Source organism: Podarcis cretensis (assembly GCF_951804945.1).
Source record: "Podarcis cretensis genome assembly, chromosome: 3".
Taxonomy (NCBI): domain Eukaryota; kingdom Metazoa; phylum Chordata; class Lepidosauria; order Squamata; family Lacertidae; genus Podarcis; species Podarcis cretensis.
In genome coordinates, this window is record NC_137172.1 from 6,061,980 (window position 1) to 6,083,550 (window position 21,571).

General features: G+C 45.1%; 2 long non-coding RNA genes across 2 annotated transcripts in view; one reads left to right on the forward strand and one right to left on the reverse strand.

Annotated features, from left to right (window-relative positions):
* The window catches only part of LOC307212113, a 150,771-nt gene that overhangs the window by 106,602 nt on the left and 22,598 nt on the right, over window positions 1-21,571 (forward strand). The gene's annotated exons all lie outside the window — the stretch shown is intronic.
* On the reverse strand, window positions 1,680-8,472 carry LOC307211951. Its single transcript, XR_013836635.1, has 3 exons — window positions 8,247-8,472; window positions 6,866-6,995; window positions 1,680-1,906 (listed from the first exon to the last, which is right to left on the reverse strand). It is a non-coding gene; the product is annotated as an uncharacterized lncRNA (long non-coding RNA).

Here is a 21,571-nt window from a genome sequence, read left to right on the forward strand (position 1 = left end):
TCGTCTCCCGTGCCCTGTGTCTTCCACATTTACGGAAGCACCATAGCTCATTGGTAGAGCATCAGGTTTGTGTACAGGAAGCCCAAGGTTTAATCTCTGATAGGGAAGGGAATCGTCCTGGTTTGAAACTCTGGAGAGCTTGCTGCCAGACAAAACTGAGATAGGTGGACCACTGGCTCATAATAATAATAATAATAATAATAATAATAATAATTAATAATGGGATAATGCACACAGTGACTTGCGATCTCGATCACACACAATCTGTAGTCCACTGGCAGTAGGAGTACAATATGGGCATGTCTTTAAGTTAACATCTTGCATTAAAAAACCTGACAGTACCAAATTATCGAAGGCTTTTCACCAAAGCCAGACTAAACGTCTTTCCTTCTGCAGTGTTGGATGGCAGGTTGAGAGGAGTTCCCTACCAGGACAGACTTTGCTCGTGTGCTCAAGACATTGATTCTATAAAACATATTTTGTTGCACTGTGCGAAATATGAGCAAGCCTGGTTCGCCAGAAGCGGCTTAGTCATGCTGGCCACATGACCCGGAAACTGTACGCCGGCTCCCTCGGCCAATAAAGCGAGATGAGCGCCACAAGCCCAGAGCCATCTGCGACTGGACCTAACGGTCAGGGGTCCCTTTACCTTTACCTTTATGGTTGGAGAAATGTGCTACAAAATTCAGAGAACTGTGAATTTTGAAAGATGGCTGTGTTTCCCTCCGTCGACATGTTTGTTTCAGGAAGTCCCAGTTAGGTTGGTTCTCCATTAAAACCAAATCAAATTTCTTCTCCCTCCCTCCCATAGAAGCCAACTCCTTGGGACTGAGTTCCTTTTGCCCCTCCCCGCAATAAAATGTTTTAGGGGCCCAGCTCCAAGTTGATGTGCATTGCCATTCAAATGGGGTGCGTGTGGTATGCTGTGTATTGTGATCGATTATGTTACCTGCCTCCCCCATATATTATTCCAGCTGGCCCCTTGCTCCCTCACATTCCTTCCTTCTCATTTTTTCTTTCCTCATCCTAACTCAGGCTTCCTCAGCCTCGGCCCTCCAGATGTTTTTGGCCTACAACTCCCATGATCCCTAGCTAACAGGACCGGTGGTCAGGGATGATGGGAATTGTAGTCTCAAAACATCTGGAAGGCCAAGGTTGAGGAGGCCTGTCCTAACTGCTGCTCAGCCTTCCTCATTGGATTGTTTTGGGGATCTTCTCCCTGTTATGTACTGAGTTGAATAGGATCCAAAATGCAGCAGTCTGATTGGTCCTAGAACAATAGGATCCAAAATGCAGCAGTCTGATTGGTCTGCAGGAGCCACCCAATCCAGCTCCAAGTTGAATCCACAACCTGATTGAATCCACAACCTGATTGGCCTACAGGAGAATCCCGGATTTAACCAATCACGTGCAGCCCATTGTGTAAATAATGTATATAAAGCAGATATTTTGGGGAAACATTCATTCCTCCTCACCACTATGAGCTGAATAAAGAGCATGAAATCCACTCTTGACTCCGAGTATATTTCACTCCCCCTTTTAGGCTTTCCCCCCTCATTACATTTTGGACTTCCGCACAACCATGCCTGGTAACACCTCCCTCTTATGGCTGTAAGGTGGCATTTGGGCTAGATAACCAACAGCACTCAGGCCTGAAAACTTCAAACCAAGGAGACAAATCTTTTGAATTTGCTTTTATTGCAAGGGAACAAGCTCATATTCTCATTGTAAATGTTGCAAAAGCCCCTTCATTTTGAGCCAGATTCTCTGGTGAATAAATGGATGGGATCTCCAGCTGGGGGGGGGGGGATGCAGGATCCAGTAGCTCTCAAAGTTGAAGGAACATCTCCCATTTTTCAAAGGATCTTGGGTCAGCAGGCAGCAATTAGTCTTCTATCACATTGGGCTTAAAAGCAAACAACAATAATTATTTCAATTTCATTGCCAAGTCACAATCTTTGAGAGATGGAAAAAGCAAAGGAAGCAATGTTGCCCCATCAGAAACATACCAAAACCCCACTGGGTGACTCTGCCAATCTCAGTTTCTCACTTTCACCATTTTAAGTTCAGTTCTCGCCATTGGTATGCAAATTTTGTTTTTAAAAAGTTCCTCGTGAACTTTCGCAAGCCTCGTGACATTAACTGGGCCACCAATTGTGCAATTAAAAGACTACATGTATAGTGCAATGTGCCTTTCATACTCTGAGCAGCTAACAAGTTACGTACTTGATACCCTGTGCGTAACTAATGGGATATGCAAATAGCACTCATTGGTCCATTAAACTGAAATTGCATGTATTTCGTAAGCTGTCTTAGTTATACTTAGCACAACCAGTGCCTGTTCAATTAACACACTACATAATTAAGGTAATTATAAATCTAGCAAGCTGCATAATCAGTAATTCCCTTCAAGAACAACAATGAAAGTGTACATGCTTCTGAGTTTTTTTTGTGTCTTCTAGATTTGGGAAGAAATAGAATGATTGTTACAAGTCGAAGGAAGGAAGGAAGGAAGGAAGGAAGGAAGGAAGGGAGTTTTTGTATGGATCAAGTTTTTCAGTAATAGAGGAATTTAAATGGAAAAATTAAATGGATTTTAACAGAGGATAAATGCTAAATTAGAGGATGCTAAACTTGAATCCGATGTAAAAATTATAAAGGAAGCGCTCAAGAAGATAACAGTGCAGGGCAGAATAAATGGGCAATTAATATTGAAAGGTAACGTAAAAAACTTGGAGACAAGAATAAATAACTTGACATTGTTTTATGCATTTATTTATATAGCAGGGGTCCCAACTCACCTTCACACTAAGTAAAAACCACACACCAATTCCTTAAAAGAGTTAACTGGGAGATATGGATAATAAGTGTAAACAATATAGGATTCCCATTGTAGGTATAAAAGAAAAAGTAGAAGGTTACTTTTAATCTTCTTAAGACCTTAAAGGCCTTTGGGATTTACTTTGTTTTGTTTTTTTTAATTAGAATCCCAAGATCCACTGAGCAGGGATCGGTGCAAAAGCCTGCAGATCCTGAACTATCTTTTGCCTACTTCTAAGCAAGAGGCTGGGGACGCAGGTGGCGCTGTGGGTTAAAGCCTCAGCACCTAGGGCTTGCCGATCGAAAGGTCGGCGGTTCGAATCCCTGCGGCGGGGTGCGCTCCCGCTGCTCGGTCCCAGCTCCTGCCAACCTAGCAGTTCGAAAGCACCTCCGGGTGCAAGTAGATAAATAGGGACCGCTTACCAGCGGGAAGGTAAACGGTGTTTCCGTGTGCGGCTCTGGCTCGCCAGAGCAGCGATGTCACGCTGGCCACGTGACCCGGAAGTGTCTCCGGACAGCGCTGGCCCCTGGCCTCTTAAGTGAGATGGGCGCACAACCCCAGAGTCTGTCAAGACTGGCCCGTACGGGCAGGGGTACCTTTACCTTTTTAAGCAAGAGGCTGCTGGGCATCTGCTAAGACGATGGATATGGTATTTGAGGCTCCTTAGTTGTGCTAACCTTGGTCACACCCACAAAGCACATTCAAAGAAATCTTATGCCTCTGTATAATAATAATAAAGTGAAACCACCCCCTCAAAAATCGAATGGCAGACCAAATTGTTAGAATACCTAGAGTTAGCAAGGATAACCGGATTAGTGAGCGGAAACTCGATACAAGATGTTAATAAAGAATGGATAGTAATCAAAAAATATCTCAAAGGTTACTGTGATAACAAAAGCTTTATGGCAGAGATTGAATGAGTCTTGTAACATAAGGTGATATCAGAGGAAACCAGAATCAAAAAGGAGGAAAATATTTTCAGGAAACTGTGTAAAAAAATTAATCTCAAAATAGTACAACGGGTATAGTCGGAAGGTTTTTTCCCCCTTATAAATAAAATCATATTCTGTCTCTTTTCCTATTTCTTTTCTCTCTTCTTCTTCTTCTTCTTCTTCTTCTTCTTCTTCTTCTTCTTCTTCTTCTTCTTCTTCTTCTTCTATATTCATTTGTATGTCTATAATTTGTAATGTCTGAAATGTGATGTTTGAAATTGTATGTATTTTAAGATTTATGTATAATAAAGGTTGATTTAAAGAAAAAGAAAAAGAAACTTCCCTAAACAGGGCTGCCTTCAGATGTCTTCTAAGAGTAAGATAGTTGTTGATTTCCTTGACATCTGATGGGAGGGCATTCCACAGGGCGGGCGCCACCACCGAGAAGGCCCTCTGCCTGGTTCCCAGAGTTCTTGACATGTGTGTTGTTGATGTGACCTAGATGTGTACAACTGGAATGTGGTCTCCACCCAGTGTTGCCTATGTCTCTTGGGTGTGAAAGCCCTGAGCTGCACCTTTAACCATGTTGTTCGGGCACCTATTGAATTCCCCTTTCAGCAAAGCCTTCCAGGTGAAGATCTTTATCTCAGCCTGCACCTGCAACGGGAGCATTTTGAACCAGTGACATCAGCTGAGTCTTGGGAACCAGGTGTGGGAACCAAACAATCGACTGATTCCAGTTGTGTTTGCATGCTCCTTGAGTTCTGCAAAGGCAACATGAAAGAGGACAGCCAGGGCTAATCTCTGGACTGGGTGCAAGGAAGAAAGCAGACTGGTGGGGATTTGTCGAATTCAGACTGAGCTTAGTGGGACATTGCCCCATTTGCTCCAATAGGCTAGCCTCCTCTTAAAAAAAAATAATAATAATCATGGAATAGTTTTTAAACATTTGCATAGTTTTTATATGTGGAGTTGTCCTTGGTTTGTACAAATGCAACAGATATACAGTGGTACCTCAGGTTAAGTACTTAATTTGTTCCGGAGGTCCGTTCTTAACCTGAAACTGTTCTTAACCTGAAGCACCACTTTAGCTAATGGGGCCTCCTGCTGCTGCCGCACCACCGGAGCACAATTTCTGTTCTCATCCTGAAGCAAAGTTCTTAACCTGAAGCACTATTTCTGGTTACAGATAGGTAGCCGTGTTGGTCTGCCATAGTCAAAACAAATTCCTTCCAGTATCCTTCCAGATACTTCCAGTAGTATCTGAAGAAGTGTGCATGCACACGAAAGCTCATACCTAGAACTAACTTAGTTGGTCTTTAAGGTGCTACTGGAAGGAATTTGTTTTCACTATTTCTGGGTTAGCGGAGTCTGTAACCTGAAGCGTATGTAACCTGAAACGTATGTAACCCGAGGTACCACTGTATGGAGATAAATACACTAGCGGAGACATCACCTTGCCAACAAAGGTCCATATTGTTAAAGCTATGGTTTTCCCAGTAGTGATGCTTTTGAATTATGGTGTTGGAGGAGACTCTTGAGAGTCCCATGGACTGCAAGAAGATCAAACCTCTCCATTCTGAAGGAAATCAGCCCTGAGTGCTCACTGGAAGGGCAGATCCTGAAGCTGAGGCTCCAATACTTTGGCCACCTCATGAGAAGAGAAGACTCCCTGGAAAAGACCCTGATGTTGGGAAAGATGGAGGGCACAAGGAGAAGGGGACGACAGAGGACGAGATGGTTGGACAGTGTTCTCGAAGCTACCAGCATGAGTTTGACCAAGCTGTGGGAGGCAGTGGAAGACAGGAGTGCCTAGTGTGCTCTGGTCCATGGGGTCCGGAAGAGTCAGACACGGCTAAACAACAACAATACACTAGCGGCCAAATTTTAGAAACCTTTTGGGAAAAAGTGTATTTCTGATGTTTCATAAGATCACTTTTTCGGTGAGTAATACCATAAAATTATATATCAATGGAAAGATAATTTAATGAAGAATGTAATGCAATAAAGGTTGTTCAATTATCTGTATTCCATCAAAAGTTATAGCCAAATAACCAGAAAAAGGAAGCACAACTTGCTCAGGCTGATTTGCAGTCGCTTTCCTTCATTTGAATGTAGCCAATGAGCAGGAGTGTTTAGAGAGCCAATCAGGTGTTATGAACCATCAAACTTTGGAAACACACTTTCCCCAAAAGGTTTCCACAATTTTGGCCCCTAGTGTAGCCATAGGATTGCCTACCCAAGTTGCACAGTTAACCTAAATAAGCATTGTACTGTAAGTCATTTTCATTTTTTATCCATAGAAGCCCTGGAGAATGGCTTTTTGATGTGCAAACTATAAATCTTATAACAAAGCATACAAATACACTTAACGTACAAATTATGGTAAACATGCAAAAAAAAAAATTGTATAGTTAACTCTAGCAAGCATCTCAAAACTTTTGTTATTGCTCCTCTTCTGCACACAAAGGTATCAGAAATATACAATTAAGCTGCTTTCTCAGTTCAGTAGATCCCTTAGGCTGAATCCAGACTGGCAAATTACTGCTCAAGTAAAATACCAACTTAAAAACACTGGGGAGGGCAAGCAGGAGGTCATCATGAACACTGAGATAGAAATCAGTTTAGTTCAGTAATATACTCTGGATTTCACGGCGACTTTAATTGTGGAAGGTTGTACAGGGTTTCATTTAAGCTTTGATCTGGATTTCTGGAACTCAGAGTACTGGAGGTGGTGGGCAGGGAACCAAATGTGTTTCCTAGGAAGCGAGTGCCATTAAATTTGATGGAAATGATGGGCTCGTGCTTAGGATGGCAGCTCAAATCAGGGGCTTCTTACAGGGGCAAAACTAGGCTTTATTTCACCCGGGACAAAGACCCAGTTTGGCACGCCCCACAAACATTTGCGTACACACACAAACACAGGCTGAGAACCTCAATGGCACCCCTTGGAGGCTTCACCTGCGGCAAAAAACCCCCAAACCCTCCCCCCCCCCAGCTAACTGCCCCACAGCTTTGGCTCTGTCTTCTCAGCATGCTCAGTTCAGAAGGTGCTGGGGAGGGAAGAACCCCAACAACTTGTAGGACCTCTCCTTTGGCGAGCTGAAGTTACCTTTTGCAGCATTTCCTCAGGATTCCACATTTCCCGATCTGAAGCATGGGAGAGGGGCACTTGAAAAATTTGCAAGCACCGTTGACTTCATAGCATTGCCGTCTGGTGTGTGGTTTGAAAAAGGCAAATCCTGCGGGAAGTGGAGAGAGAGAGAGAGAGAGAGAGAGAGAGAGAGAGAGAGAGAGAGAGAGATTACTGTCCACTGCGTAAGACACACCTGACCATAAGACGCACCTAGTTTTTAGAGGAGGAAAGGGGGAAAGCCCTGTTTTTTTGAGGATCAGCTCACAGTTGTGCAGCTTCTTTTGCAAAGGGGGAAAGCCCCATTTTTTGAGGATCAGCTCAAAGTTGTTGAGCTTACTTTGCAAAGGGAAAAAATCCTGTTTTTATAGGGTTCAACTCACAGTTCTGCAGCTTCTTTAGGAAAGGAAAGGGAGCCGTTTCTACAGTTTCCAGACAGATAATCTAATCAGCCAGTCACATGTCGATGGGGAAACAAACGGCCTCCTTCTGCAGAACATTCAACAATGGAGGCCTGGGCAAGGGAGCGGGGCCAGAAAGGGAGCCAGTGACCAACCACATGTTCGCTCCATAAGACGCACAGACATTTTCCCTAACTTTTAAGGAGGAAAAAAGTGCGTCTTATGGAGCGAAAAATACGGTAAATTAGGAAGAGGGAAAAAAGGAGGCACAAGTTTTCAAGTTTTATGAGAAGAGTGGGGAACCCCAGAAATATCTGGATAACTGCTGCATTCCAACTTCGCGGAAAGCTACTGCTGTTCAGTTTCCAGTCTTTCCCAACCTTTTGCCCCCAGAAGTTGTTGGACTACAATTCCCATCATCCCTGACCACTGGACCTAGCTGTCTGGGAAACCTTGGAGGCTTTTAAGCAGAGGTTGGGTGGCCATCTCTCTTGGATGCTTTAGCTGAGATTCCTGCATTTCAAGGGGGTTGGACTAGATGATGATGAAGAAGAAGAGTTTGGATTTGATATCCCGCCTTTCACTCCCTTTAAGGAGTCTCAAAGCGGCTCACATTCTCCTTTCCCTTCCTCCCCCACAACAAACACTCTGTGAGGTGAGTGGGGCTGAGAGACTTCAGAGAAGTGTGACTGGCCCACGGTCACCCAGCAGCTGCATGTGGAGGAGCGGAGATTGCGAACCCGGTTCACCAGATTACGAGTCCACCGCTCTTAACCACTACACCACACTTACCCTTGGGTCTCTTCCAACTCTACGATTCTATCCTTCTATGGCAGAAAAGCTAGAGAGAAATGCTCCTTTCCTTTGTGAGGAAATAGAACATCTCAATTCCTTTCTCCCTTCCACTCGGCTATTGGCTGAGCAGCCCCTTTCTCCCTTCTTTACTCTCCATCCCTTACCTGAGGAAGCCAGGAGCAGCACAGACAAAACAGCCCAGAACAGGTGAAGGATCTTCATGGCTCCGTTGGGGTGGACTGATGCAGCAAAGGTGAATGCAGCGTTACAAGCCAGACGGGTGTCCAGTGTTTACTGGAGGAGGGCTGGGCTGCCTATATTTGTAGGCTCCTTGGGAAGTGGTTCCCTCCTCCTGGCTTGGAAAGTCCAGCATGCCATCACCATGACCTGAGACAAGGTGCGGCTGCTGTCCAACCCATAAACACACTGGCTTAACCAGGCAGAGATGTGGGGATAAGTGGTTTTGTCCTGTTGCAAGACCTGGCAGAGATGCAAAACCCAGAACAAATCACTGGAGGCGAATATCCCTCTGAATACCAGAGAGAGGGAAGAGAAAGAAAGGGGGAAAAGAAAGAATGATGGAGTGCCTGGAAAATAAAGGTATCGGTGATTACTAAACCATAATTACTGCTGTTGTTGCTATTGCATGCAAATCAATCTCTCTGTGTTAAGAGAGTCCATCGTTTACCCAGGATTCAGCTTCCCTGGAATGAAGACCGGAGGAGGCTGTGGTGTCTATTAGGATCTATGGTTTTATTTTCACATATGTGCAACATGATGTGAGTATACAATGGTACCTCTGGTTAAGAACTCACTTTGTTCCAGAGGTCCGTTCTTAACCTGAAACTGTTCTTAACCTGAGGTACCACTTTAGCTAATGGGGCCTCCCGCTGCCGCTGCGTGATTTCTGTTCTCATCCTGAAGCAAAGTTCTTAACCCGAGGTACTATTTCTGGGTTAGCAGAGTCTGTAACCTGAAGCGTCTGTAACCTGAAGCATCTGTAACCCAAGGTACCACTGTAGAATGGAGGGGCTTTGGGTTTCAGCACACAGCAAGACCAGCCTCTGTGTCTCCAGCTTCCAGAATTAGCCAGATCTCTCTCTCTCTCTCTCTCTCTCTCTCTCTCTCTCTCTGACACACAGAGCTCTCATGGGGTCATGAAGAGTCGGACACGACTAAACAACAACAGCTGTTACAGGTTACTTAGTATTATATAAAGCAGCCATGTCAGGGAACTGCCATCGGAGCCAGAGGGAGAGGGAGGGCTCCAGAGGGGTTCAGGAGAGCGTCCCGGGAGGGAGAGAAGCAGCCCATCTACTGGGGAAGGAATTCAGCGTAGCACCAGTGGAGAAGGGGGGCAGATGGGGGAATCGGCGAGGTGGCTCCATGACTCCTCGCCGGAGACCAGCGGGGAGAGCACGGGTCCTCCGCTGCCCACACCCTCCCTGCGCAGAAGGCTTCCGCGCAGGGAGAGTAGGCGGCGACTAGGCATCAAAGAGCTTCTTTGCTGGAAGAAGTTCAAGAAACGCCCACTGACGAATTCTGCCAGCGATTGAGACAGCCACGGGTGAGTGGCTGTCCAGACAGAAAGGGTTCACCCAGGTAACCCAGCCAGGTGTGGTGTCGATTTACACACGAGCAACCCCTAGAACCATTACAAACCGGCTAGGCTGCAGTGAGTCTGACTCCAAGAGCAGCTCTAACTACTGTAATAAAGAGCTGTGAATCTAACAGGGCTGTGTCCTTCGTCCATCTTTCCCACTATTTTACACATTGTTTCCAGAAAGTGCCATATCTCAAGAGGAATGCTATTTCACAGAACAGAGCCAACCACACTAAAAGCCCTACTCTGAGTTCCTATGGAGCTGGCTTCTGATATCTTTGGAATTTGCTGGAGAAGCTCTCCTGTGGGCTGCAGCAATGTACTGGGTATATAAAGGATGTTGTTGCTGTTTACTCGTTTAGTCGTGTCCGACTCTTCAAGACCCCGTGGACCAAAGTGTGCCAGGCACTCTTGTCTTCCACTGCTTCCCGCAATTTGGTCAAACTCATGCTGGTAGCTTCAAGAACACTGTCCCACCATCTCGTCCTCTGTCGTCCCCTTCTCCTTGTGCCCTCCATCTTTCCCAACATCAGGGTCTTTTCCAGGGAGTCTTCTCTTCTCATGAGGTGGCCAAAGTATTGGAGCCTCAGCTTCACATATAAAAGATAGTCTCTGATATAACCTTAAAGGTAAAGGGTCCCCTGACCATTAGGTTCAGTCATGACTGACTCTGGGGTTGCGGCGCTCATCTCACTTTATTGGCCGAGGGAGCTGGCGTACAGCTTCCGGGTCATTTGGCCAGCATGACTAAGCCGCTTCTGGCAAACCAGAGCAGCACACAGAAACACCGTTTACCTTATTATATCTCAATAAGAATTGTAAATCTTTAAGCTGCTTCTTGTTGGTGCTTAACACAGAAAATAAAAATCACACCACAGAGCTCTCTCCTCTATTCCTCCTCCTCCTCCTCCTCCTCCTCCTCCTTCTCTTTACAGAAATTTATCCACCAAGGGGAAAACTTTTCCTTCTTTCCTTCCCCCAATTCTTCTTCTTCTTCTGAAAGTGAGCATATGATGCCACCACCTGGAAGGAAGGCAAAACTACAAAATACTAATAGGGCAATTTGAATTATTATTATTGTTTTGAATACTTTTTAAATTAAATTTGCACTTTAACCAAACAAGAGTAAATTTCCACATTCATTTGTACAACTCTTCCCCCCCCCCCGCTCTGCCGAGCAATGATTTCCCTCCCTCCCGCCAACAGTTTTCTATTTCCAATCTACATCTCACAGTTTCCTCTTTATTCAAATCCATGTCGTAAGATTTATTTTAATCCTGCTAGTGTCTTCAAACTTCTACAGTCCTGGTTTAAATAGTCAATGAATTTACTCCAGTCTTTTTGGATTTTTTAAAATAACTTTTTTATTCGAAATTTAAACAAAACATATTATCCAGAAACATATCATCCTTATCCCCCCCCATTTTTCCTCCCTCCCCCTCCCCCCACAGAACCCTCCCACCCCCCGACTTCCCTCAGTTCCAGTCTTTGATTTCTCTAAAAATGCTGTTTTCTGCATGTTACACAGTTGTATAGATCCTCAAACTATTTAGCTGATTATTATCAATAAAATGTCTATGAATGTTTATTCAAAACCAGCCAAGTAGTCCAGATCGCTTTGTTGCATCTTCAAATACTTTGTAAAGGGTTCCCATTCATCTTTAAAGTCACAGTTATCCTTGTCCCGTAGCTTATATGTCAGTTTTGCCAGTTCTGCATAGTCCATCAATTTTTCTTGCCATGATTCTTTAGTTGAGGTTTCTTCAGTCTTCCATCCTTATGCTATTAAAACTCTTGCGGCTGTTGTCACATACATGAAGATGTTTTTCAGCTTTTTTGGCAGATCTTTCCCTACAATCCCTAATAAAAATGCTTCAGGTTTTTTAACAAATGTTAAATGGAACATTTTCATCAATTCGTTGTATATCATTTCCCAATTTTTTTAAATTACTTTACAATCCCACCCATATGATAAAATGTCCCCTCCTTTTCCTTACACTTCCAACATATATTTGAACTAGTTTTGTACATTTTCCCTAACTGCACTGGTGTTGTGTACCATCTGTACATCATCTTCATGTAATTCTCCTTCAGTAGGGAACAATCTGTAAATTTTAAGTCAGTTTTCCATAATTCTCCCCAATCTTTCATCATAATGTTGTGACCTACATCTTGTGCCCATTTAATCATAACTGATTTTACCTCTTCATCTTTCTTCTCCCATTCTAATAGTATGCTGTATGCGGCCTTCAGTAATTTCACTTTCCCTTCGATAACTTCCGTTTGAAACCTAGATCTTGTATAACTAAATCCTTTCTTGCTGTCTTCTTTATGTGTTTCATATAGTTGTTGATAATGCAACCAACTCTGAAAGTGGTCTTTGATCTCATCATAATCTCTTAATTTCCATTTTCCATCATGTTCCTTTAATAAATCAATGTGAGCCATTTTCCTTTCTTTTCCAAGTGGTTTGAGCAGTAATGCTTCATGTGGTGAGAGCCACTTTTGTTCCAAGAGGTCTTTGTATCTCTCCCATACTCTCATTAGTGATTTCCTGATTATATGGTTGTAAAAACTTCTATGAACCTTCCCTTTCCCGTACCATAAGTATGCGTGCCAGCCGAATCTGTAATTTCCAATTTTGGGCCAATAAAGTTCTCACCGCGATTGTTGCATACATAAATAATCTTTGATCCAATTTCCTCTCCCATCAAGCTTAGCAGGAAAGCTTCTGGCTTTTTGGGAAAGGTATATTTAAACATCTTTTTCAATTCATTATAAATTAATTCCCAAAATAATTCTGTTTTCTCACACGTCCACCACATATGATAAAGGTCTCCATCTTTCTCTTTACATTTCCAGCATAATTTATTACTCATCCTGTACATTTTAGCCAGCTTAACCAGTGTTAAGTACCATCGGTACATCATTTTCATTACATTCTCTTTTAAGGTGGCACATGCTGTACATTTTAGACTCTCATTCCACAACCTCAACCATGCTTCATACTCAATGTTATACCCAAAGTCCATTATAGGGGATCGAACCTGCAACCTTGGCATCATCAGCCCCATGCTCTACCCAACTGAGCTGTCCATGCCGCTTATCTACCTTTGCAGTCTACCTTTCCCCCATTGTGCTCCTGCAGAGCCTAGGACTTGTCAATCAGAAGGTCGGTGGTTCGAATCCTCGCGACGAGGCGAGCTCACGTTGCTCGGTCCCTGCTCCTGCCAAACTAGCAGCTCGAAAGCACGTCAAAGTGCAAGTAGATAAATAGGTACCACTCCGGTGGGAAGATAAACGGCGTTTCTGTGCGCTGCTCTGGTTTGCCAGAAGCGGCTTAGTCATGCTGGCCACATAATCCAGAAGCTGTACACCGGCTCCCTCAGCCAATAAAGTTAGATGAGCGCCACAACCCCAGAGTCAGACACGACTGGACCTCATGGTCAGGGGTCCCTTTACCTTTACTATTAAAAAAAGAAACTTGGAAATAGAGGGAACCATGCCTCTTAATTTGCTTTTATTGCAAAGGAGAAGCTTGTGTACTCATTAAAAATGTTGCAAAGGCTTCATTTTTTTGGTTCAGATTCTCTGGTGAATAAGCAGAAGACGTCTCCAGTCAGGGATGAAACAGGATCCAGTGGCTCTCGGAAGGAGGAAGCACCTCTTGTTTTTCACAGATTCCTGGGTGAGCAGGCAGCACTCAACAGCATACTTACTTATTTAAAAACAAAGAAGAAGAAAACCCAAGGGTTAGTTCATAGCAAATAACTTCATAGCAAAGCCACAACAGTTGACACATGGAAAAACAAAGGAAGTCATGTTGGTGCATAAAGTAAGGTAAAGGTAGAGGACCCCTGGATGGTTAAGTCCAGTCCAAGGCGACTCTGGGGTTGCGACGCTCATCTTGCTTTCAGGCCAAGGCAGCCGATGTTTGTCCACAGACAGCTGTCCGGGTCATGTGGCCAGCAGGACTAAACCGCTTCTGGCACAATGGGACACTGTGACGGAAACCAGAGCGCACGTAAATGCCGTTTACCTTCCCACCTATTTATCTACTTGCACTGGTGTGCTTTTGAACTGCTAAGTTGGCATAAGAAACATTCCTAAGCCCAGTATTTGGTATGGATGGGTTGCAGGCAAATTCAGCTCCTCATTTTCCCAATGTTAAGTTCAGTTCTTCATCTCAGTTTGCAAATTTTGTTTTGTTTTGGTTTTTTTAAAAAAACGCTCGCCAGGATTTTAGTGCAAATTTCTCCCACTGTGTTTGCATGCAAGCATACTTCTTTGTGTACACCTCTTCACTCCTGTGCACTTTTGCACACGTTACGTGACTAGGGAACGGTGCTGCAAAATTCAGAGAAGTGTGAAATTCAAAGGATGGCTGCGTTTCAGTTTGTGTATTGCTTTGGACACTGGGAGTTAGGTAGGTTGCACCTTGGGTCTAAAAGAAATGGAAGAGGGAGAATTTAGGAGACTATTTAAGTAATAAAACTATTTTCCATTATAAACTCACTATAAAGAATTATAAAGCCATTATAAATAATGCATGCAAACACACTTACCTTACCAAAGATTGTCAGCATGTAAATAAATGTATGGCTAATTCTGGCAAGCATCATAAACACTTTTCTTCAATTATCCTCCCATGCACAAAAGATTATCAGAGTTAGTCATAATAAAACTACTTTCTTAGTTCAGCAGGTCCCTCAGCCAATATCCAAGATGGCAGAATTGCTGCTCGTGTAAAATCTGCAGCACTAACTTAAAAACACCGGGGAGGCAAAAGGAGGTAATCTTTAACACTGATACTAAACTGAAATAGAAATCCTGCCTTTCTCATTGAGTCGCTTTTAGGAAATATTTTACAAGATTTTATTTAAGCTCTGACCTGGACTTCAGAGATTAGGAATGCTGGGTAAAAAACCCAATACAGTGGTACCTTGGGTTACATATGCTTCAGGTTACATATGCTTCAGGTTACAGACTCCACTAACCCAGAAATAGTGCTTCAGGTTAAGAACTTTGCTTTAGGATGAGAACAGAAATCGTGCTCCAGTGGTGCGGCAGCAGCAGGAGGCCCCATTAGCCAAAGTGGTGCTTCAGGTTAAGAACAGTTTCAGGTTAAGAACGGACCTCCGGAACGAATTAAGTACTTAACCCGAGGTACCACTGTAGGTTTCCTTGGGGAGAAGTGAGGTTACAGTGAACCAGGCAGAGGGCCTTCTCAGTGGTGGCGCCTGCCCTGTGGAACGCTCTCCCATCAGATGTCAAGGAGATAAACAACTATCTGACTTTTAGAAGACATCTGAAGGCAGCCCTGTTTAGGGAAGTGTTGAATGTTTAATAGAATATTGTATTTTAATATTTTGTTGGAAGCCACCGAGAGTGGCTGAGGCAACCCAGCCAGGTGGGCGGGGTACAAATAAATAAATAAATAAATAAATAAATAAATAAATAAATAAATATTATTATTTTTAGCGGAAATGACTAACTAGCAAAGGTGATTAAGATGGCAGCCTGTTGTCGCTCAAATCCGATGAGTGCTGGGAATGAGACAGGGCAGAGGTGCAACTTTCATCCAACAACCTTTGAGAACTTTTCTTTGGTGAGCTGTAGTTACCTTTTGGAACATGTCATGCGGTTTTTGCACACTCCAATCTTAAACATCTTGGGACAGAAGGAATAGAGGCATTCTGCACGAGCAGCCCGGCATTGTAGATTATTATGCACTATGTACCTTGCATATCCTGCATAAACGGAGGGAGGGGGGAATATCACTGTCTACTTCGGAGAGTAAAGCAAATTCAGAAGAGGAGAAAAGGGAGACACAAATTCACCGGCTTTAGAAGGGGAGGTAAGGAATCCTGTGCCCCTCTGAGTGTTGTGGCAGTCCCATTACCCCACAACCATTGGCCCCAGATGTTCCTCATGGTCCCCAACCTCCCACTTTACAATCAGTTCATCATAAATGGGACAATCCAGAACATCTTCATAGTACAGGCTGCTTCCTTCATGGTTCCAGCCAGCCACACTCTCATTCAGGATAACTTCATTCCAATCTCCCTCTTCCCAGTTTTACACACACAGACACACACACACACACACAGTGCCGGATTTACGTATAAGCTAAATAAGATATAGCTTAGGGCGCCACTCTCTTAGGGCCCCCCCCAAAAAAAAACATTAAAGGGAAAAGACCTGGGTGTACATTTCCAAAATATAAGATTAAAAAAGAAATAAAATAAAACCTACATACAGCAACAGTGTTTTGTGTTGTGTAGGCTCCTATAATGTAAGTAATGGGCCCCGCCTGCTAGCCTGCTCCCTAAAATATCACTGGTTTGCCCATTTCTATATATAGGGTGCCTACATTCTGCATGGACTGGTTGCATGTGCAAATGGCTTTAGAGACCTATTAGGTCCATAAATTACCATATAACATTTATTCAACACAAAAAACAGCCACAATTTGTTATTGACAAAGGGCAGCTGGATATATAAAGGTAAAGGTACCCCTGCCCGTACGGGCCAGTCTTGACAGACTCTGGGGTTGTGCGCCCATCTCACTTAAGAGGCCAGGGGCCAGCGCTGTCCGGAGACACTTCCGGGTCACGTGGCCAGCGTGACATCGCTGCTCTGGCCAGAGCCAGAGCCAGAGCCAGAGCCAGAGCCAGAGCCGCACACGGAAACGCCGTTTACCTTCCCGCTGGTAAGCGGTCCCTATTTATCTACTTGCACCCGGAGGTGCTTTCGAACTGCTAGGTTAGCATGAGCAGGGACCGAGCAGCGGGAGCGCACCCCGCCGCAGGGATTCGAACCGCCGACCTTTCGATCGGCAAGCCCTAGGCGCTGAGGCTTTAACCCACAGCGCCACCTGCGTCTTAGCTGGATATATAAAGGGCCCTATTACTTTCAGTAGCTTAGAGACTCATCAAACCTAAATCTGGCCCTACACACACACACACACACACACACACACCAACCACACCAGTCAGCCTCATTAGACGGTGGGTTTATTTTTGGGTGGCGGCGGGAGGTTCCCTGAAGTTTGGCAAATGTTATGTTGCCCCCAAGCCTTGCTGATATGTTACTTGTGTGTATGGATGGTGCTGTTTTGGCCAAAGCACCAGGATTGGGACAATTTCAAGGATGGGCTGGATGAGGACAGTGGCGGAGGAACCCTCTCTGGCACCCGGGACAAGGCAAACAACTCGGCTGCGCATGTGCAGCATCCGTACGGACTGTGCACATTCTCTCCATCCCTTACCTGAGGCAGCCGGGAGCAGTAAACACAGGACAGCCAAGCACAGGGGAAGGATCTTCATGGCTGCGTTAGGATGGGTTGAAGCAGCGAAGCTCGATGCACGACTAGAAACCAGAAGGTTGCCAGGGGGCGGCTGGGCTTTCTGCAGTTGCAAGCTCCTGGAGAAGTTGCCTCTGAGCACTCCTTTGCAACGTCCAGCAAGTCGTACCATGCTTTGAAGGAAGGTGGGGCTGTTGTTCCAGCTGGAAGCACAATAGGTAAAGGTACCCCTGCCCGTATGGGCCAGTCTTGACAGACTCTGGGGTTGTGCGCCCATCTCACTCAAGAGGCCGGGGGCCACCGCTGTCCGGAGACACTTCCGGGTCACGTGGCCAGTGTGACAAAGCTGCATCTGGCGAGCCAGCGCAGCACACGGAAACGCCGTTTACCTTCCCGCCAGTAAGCGGTCCCTATTTATCTACTTGCACCCGGGGGTGCTTTTGAACTGCTAGGTTGGCAGGCGCTGGGACCGAGCAACGGGAGCGCACCCCGCTGCGGGGATTCGAACCGCTGACCTTTCGATCGGCAAGCCCTAGGTGCTGAGGCTTTTACCCACAGCGCCACCCGTGTCCCATAAGCACAATATCCTCCCCAAAATGAGATGTAGGGATAAGAGGTTTAGGCCTGTGGGGAGACCAGGAGGATGTGAAGCCAGGAAAAAGCTGAGTTAATGAGTGCATCCTGGTAGATTCATGGATGATTTGTAATCAGTAGATAAGGACTTCTGACTCTCAGTTGTTCCACAGGGCAGCAAGACGTCACCATTCTCCCTGCTCTACTGCTTCTTAGAGTCTAAATGTCATGCGTTCGATAAAGAAGGTAAGCTTTTACAGAGTTACGATTAAATACAATAAACTCTGCTTATAGAGATGGGAGACACAGAGGCATACCAACAAACGAACGTGTTTGCATTAGGGGATGTCCTGAAGTATAGGACCTTATGTATTATATATTGTGCTGCCCCTTATATAATGAAGCAAGAGAAAGATTTTTAGCACCTATGATGACAAGGTCCCCTGGCCAGAACCCCTCTGACATGAATTTATATTGCAGACACAGATAAGAATGTGACCTGGCGTGTAGCACTCTTTGCAACTGCTGCTAGGAAAATTAGAGCAAATTATATAGCCAAGGTAACCACCAACTGTAAAGGAGATGAATTAATCTGACCCTATCTATATCAAGCTATATTCTATCTTTATCACTAAACTCCAAATATAATTGCACGTTGTATTAATTAACATTATTTTTTAATATATTAGTGGCCATGTGATAATTTTAGCTTATAAATTTTATTGTTTAATGTCTTAACTTGTATATTAAGGTACTTTTATAGCTCTTTTTAGAGTAGGTAATGTTTTGATGATATAAATGTTTTAAGTTTTTTTGTATCAATCCAGTATATTTTTTTTTAATTGTTGAATGATTCTGTGTACATTGCGGCAGCCTTTGGCTATGTGCAATAAAACTGACTGACTGACTGACTGATAAAGAAGGGTTTTTTGGGGGGGAGGGGTAACCAGGAGACGATCTTTGTGTTGAGCTCCATTCAGTTCTGGACCTCAAAACAAATTCCTGGGCTTTGGCTATGTACATTAGTGGCTTGTAAAACATCGAGAGGGAAATGGGAGTGCCTGATCACCTCATCTGTCTTCTGAGAAATCTCTATGTGGGACAAGAAGCTACAGCTAGAACTGGATATGGAACAACTGATTGGTTCAAAATAGGGAAAGGAGTACGACAAGGCTGTATATTGTCTCCCTGCTTATTTAACTTGCATGCAGAATTCATCATGTTAAAGTCTGGGCTGGATGAATCCCAAGCCGGACTTAAGATTGCCGGAAGAAATATCAAAAACCTCAGATATGCAGTTGGCACAACCTTGATGGCAGAAAGTGAGGAGGATTAAAGAACCTTTTAATGAGGGTGAAAGAGGAGAGCGCAAAATATGGTCTGAAACTCAACATCAAAAAAACAAAGATCATGGCCACTGGGCCCATCACCTCCTGGCAAACAGAAGGGGAAGAAATGGAGGCAGTGAGAGATTTTACTTTCTTGGGCTCCATGATCCCTGCAGATGGTGACAGCAGTCATGAAATTAAAAGACGTCTGCTTCTTGGGAGAAAAGCAATGACAAACCTAGACAGCATGCTAGAAAGCAGAGACATTACCTTGCCAACAAAGGTCCCTATAGTTAAAGCCATGGTTTTCCCAGTAGTGATGTATGGAAGTGAGAGCTGGACCATAAAGAAGGCTGGTCGCCAAAGAATTGATGCTTTTGAATTCTGGTGCTGGAGGAGACTCTTGAGAGTCCCATGGACCGCAAGAAGATCAAACCTATCCATTCTGAAGGAAATCAGCCCTGAGTGCTCACTGGAAGGACAGATCCTGAAGCTGAGGCTCCAATACTTTGGCCACCTCATGAGAAGAGTATTAGGCGTGGCGTAGCTAATTGGTTTACGACCCCAATTAGCCGTAGCTTAATCGATCTGGAGCCTGGCACGTTTCCCTCTAGCTGCGCCTCCTGCTGCTCCGATCCTTCATTCGCCACGAATGCAGAGTAAACACAGCGGGCTGTTGCTCCTCGGTGTTTAGAAGATCAAACACACCCAGTCATTAGTGTGTTTATATGACAGTCTTTATTTAAGCAGTAAAGCAATAAAACAGAACTCTCTTGGTTTTCCCGGGACTCCGAGCACTCATGGCTGCTTTCCCTTCGGAAACAGTGACAAACAGGCAGTGGAATCAGGCCACTCCCTCAGTCACGCCTCAGGAATGTGAGACGTCACTCAGAACTTCTTAACCCTATAAGTTCTGATTCTCTCCACACCCCCTCTCGTCTTGCTTCCTGAGGGGAAATGGGTAATTACCTTTACAGACCTCTTGTGCCCCTTCCTGGCGTCCTTGTCAGGCAACTGTTGAACCTCCTCAAAACTCCCAGGTTCACACTGTGCGAAACCAACCCACACATTAGTGACCTGAAACCTCTCAGGTGGAATGCCCTTCGTTGTGCGACTGGACCGCCTGGGCACAAACTCAGGTACTTCCTCTGACTCACTGTGGTCAGCAGGTGTGTCCTCATCATCAGTATCCTCCCCCTCTGACTTAACACGTCTTCGGACCTTTTGCACTTTGCTAACAGGAGATGAAGGCTCACTCTTGGGCTCTCTTTTAACAACATGTGGAGATGCCCAATCCTGTTCTTGACCCTGGTCAGCGACCTGGTCCTCAACAGGTTCAGCTTCTGCCTCTCCTTCCTCCTCTGAATCAGACAGACATTCTGAAAGAACGTCACGCCTTGCAGGAATCTGACCAACCATCCTGCTCATAGAACTCAGCATGTTTACTGACCAGAAGCTTGGTCTGATCACCTTCTGGATATGCAAACCTCCATCCCTTAGTTGCAGGCTCATATCCACAGAAGATCATTTTCTGGAACCTGGGTTCACCTGGCTCTTGTAGTGCCTTTGGCACTGGCACCGAGGCCGGTGACCCAAACACACGGAAGAAATGAATCTGAGGTTTCCTTCCGTGAAGCATGAAGAACGGGGTGTCACCTACCACTGAATTGTAGGACCGATTCAAAGTGAAATTCACAGTCCGAACTGCCTCCCCCCAAAAGCTTGGAGGTAAACCAGAGTCTGACAGCAAGACCTGTGCAGCCTTAACCAGAGCTTCACTCCTGAGCTCTGCCACCCCCTCTCTTGAGGAGAAGTCACCTTGTGATGTATCCCTTTCTGGTGAAAGAACGTCTGCAGAGCAGACCCAGTAAACTCTGCACAACGGTCACTTCGGACCCCCTGTACCTTGGTGGAGAACCTTAGTTCCACCTCCGCAACCCAATTTTTAATTAGTTGCGCTGCATCTTCCTTGCATTTCAAAGCATGGGCCCAGGAATTCTGCGTATGGACATCTGAAATTGTCAGCAGAAACCTGGCTCCTCCCAGACTTGGCTTTGCCATGGGACCAAATAGGTCTATGTGCACAAGCTCAAAAGGTTTTGTGGTTACCCTGTCCACCCTGGGGTAACTGCACCCTTCTACCTTTGCCCTTCTGCAAGCCCTACAATTTAGGGATTTTCCACATTCCTGTATTTTACAACCTTTAGTGCACTCCGGTAACATCTGGATTTCTTCAAGAGAACTATGAGCTGTCTTCTTGTGCCATGCACACGAACATGAAACATGAGTGGGAACTGTAGCACGCAAAGCTTGTGCCCTCTCAGCATTCCCCTCACCCCTCAGAGGCGTTTTAAGAATAAAGAGATCATTCTGCCCCGAGGACTTCCGGAGGCGGCGCGAACGGCAATGGCTGCCCTTTCCTAGTCGGGAAAGGGAAGCTCCGCCGAAAAAGGGTCTCCCGCTGCGGCGAAGCGGGGACCCATTAAGGAAAACCACAGGCAGCAGAAGCCTGTGGTCTTGGGGTCCGGCGGGCGCCAGGAGCAGCCCCCAAAACGTTGAAGGAGCCCCGTAAGGGGCTCCGGATCGCGGAGGGTGTTGCGGCGCTGAGGATCGTTCCGCAATCGGCGGAGTGAAGCCGCGTTGCTGCTGTCGGTGAGCGCTGTCCTTTCTTCCTAAACT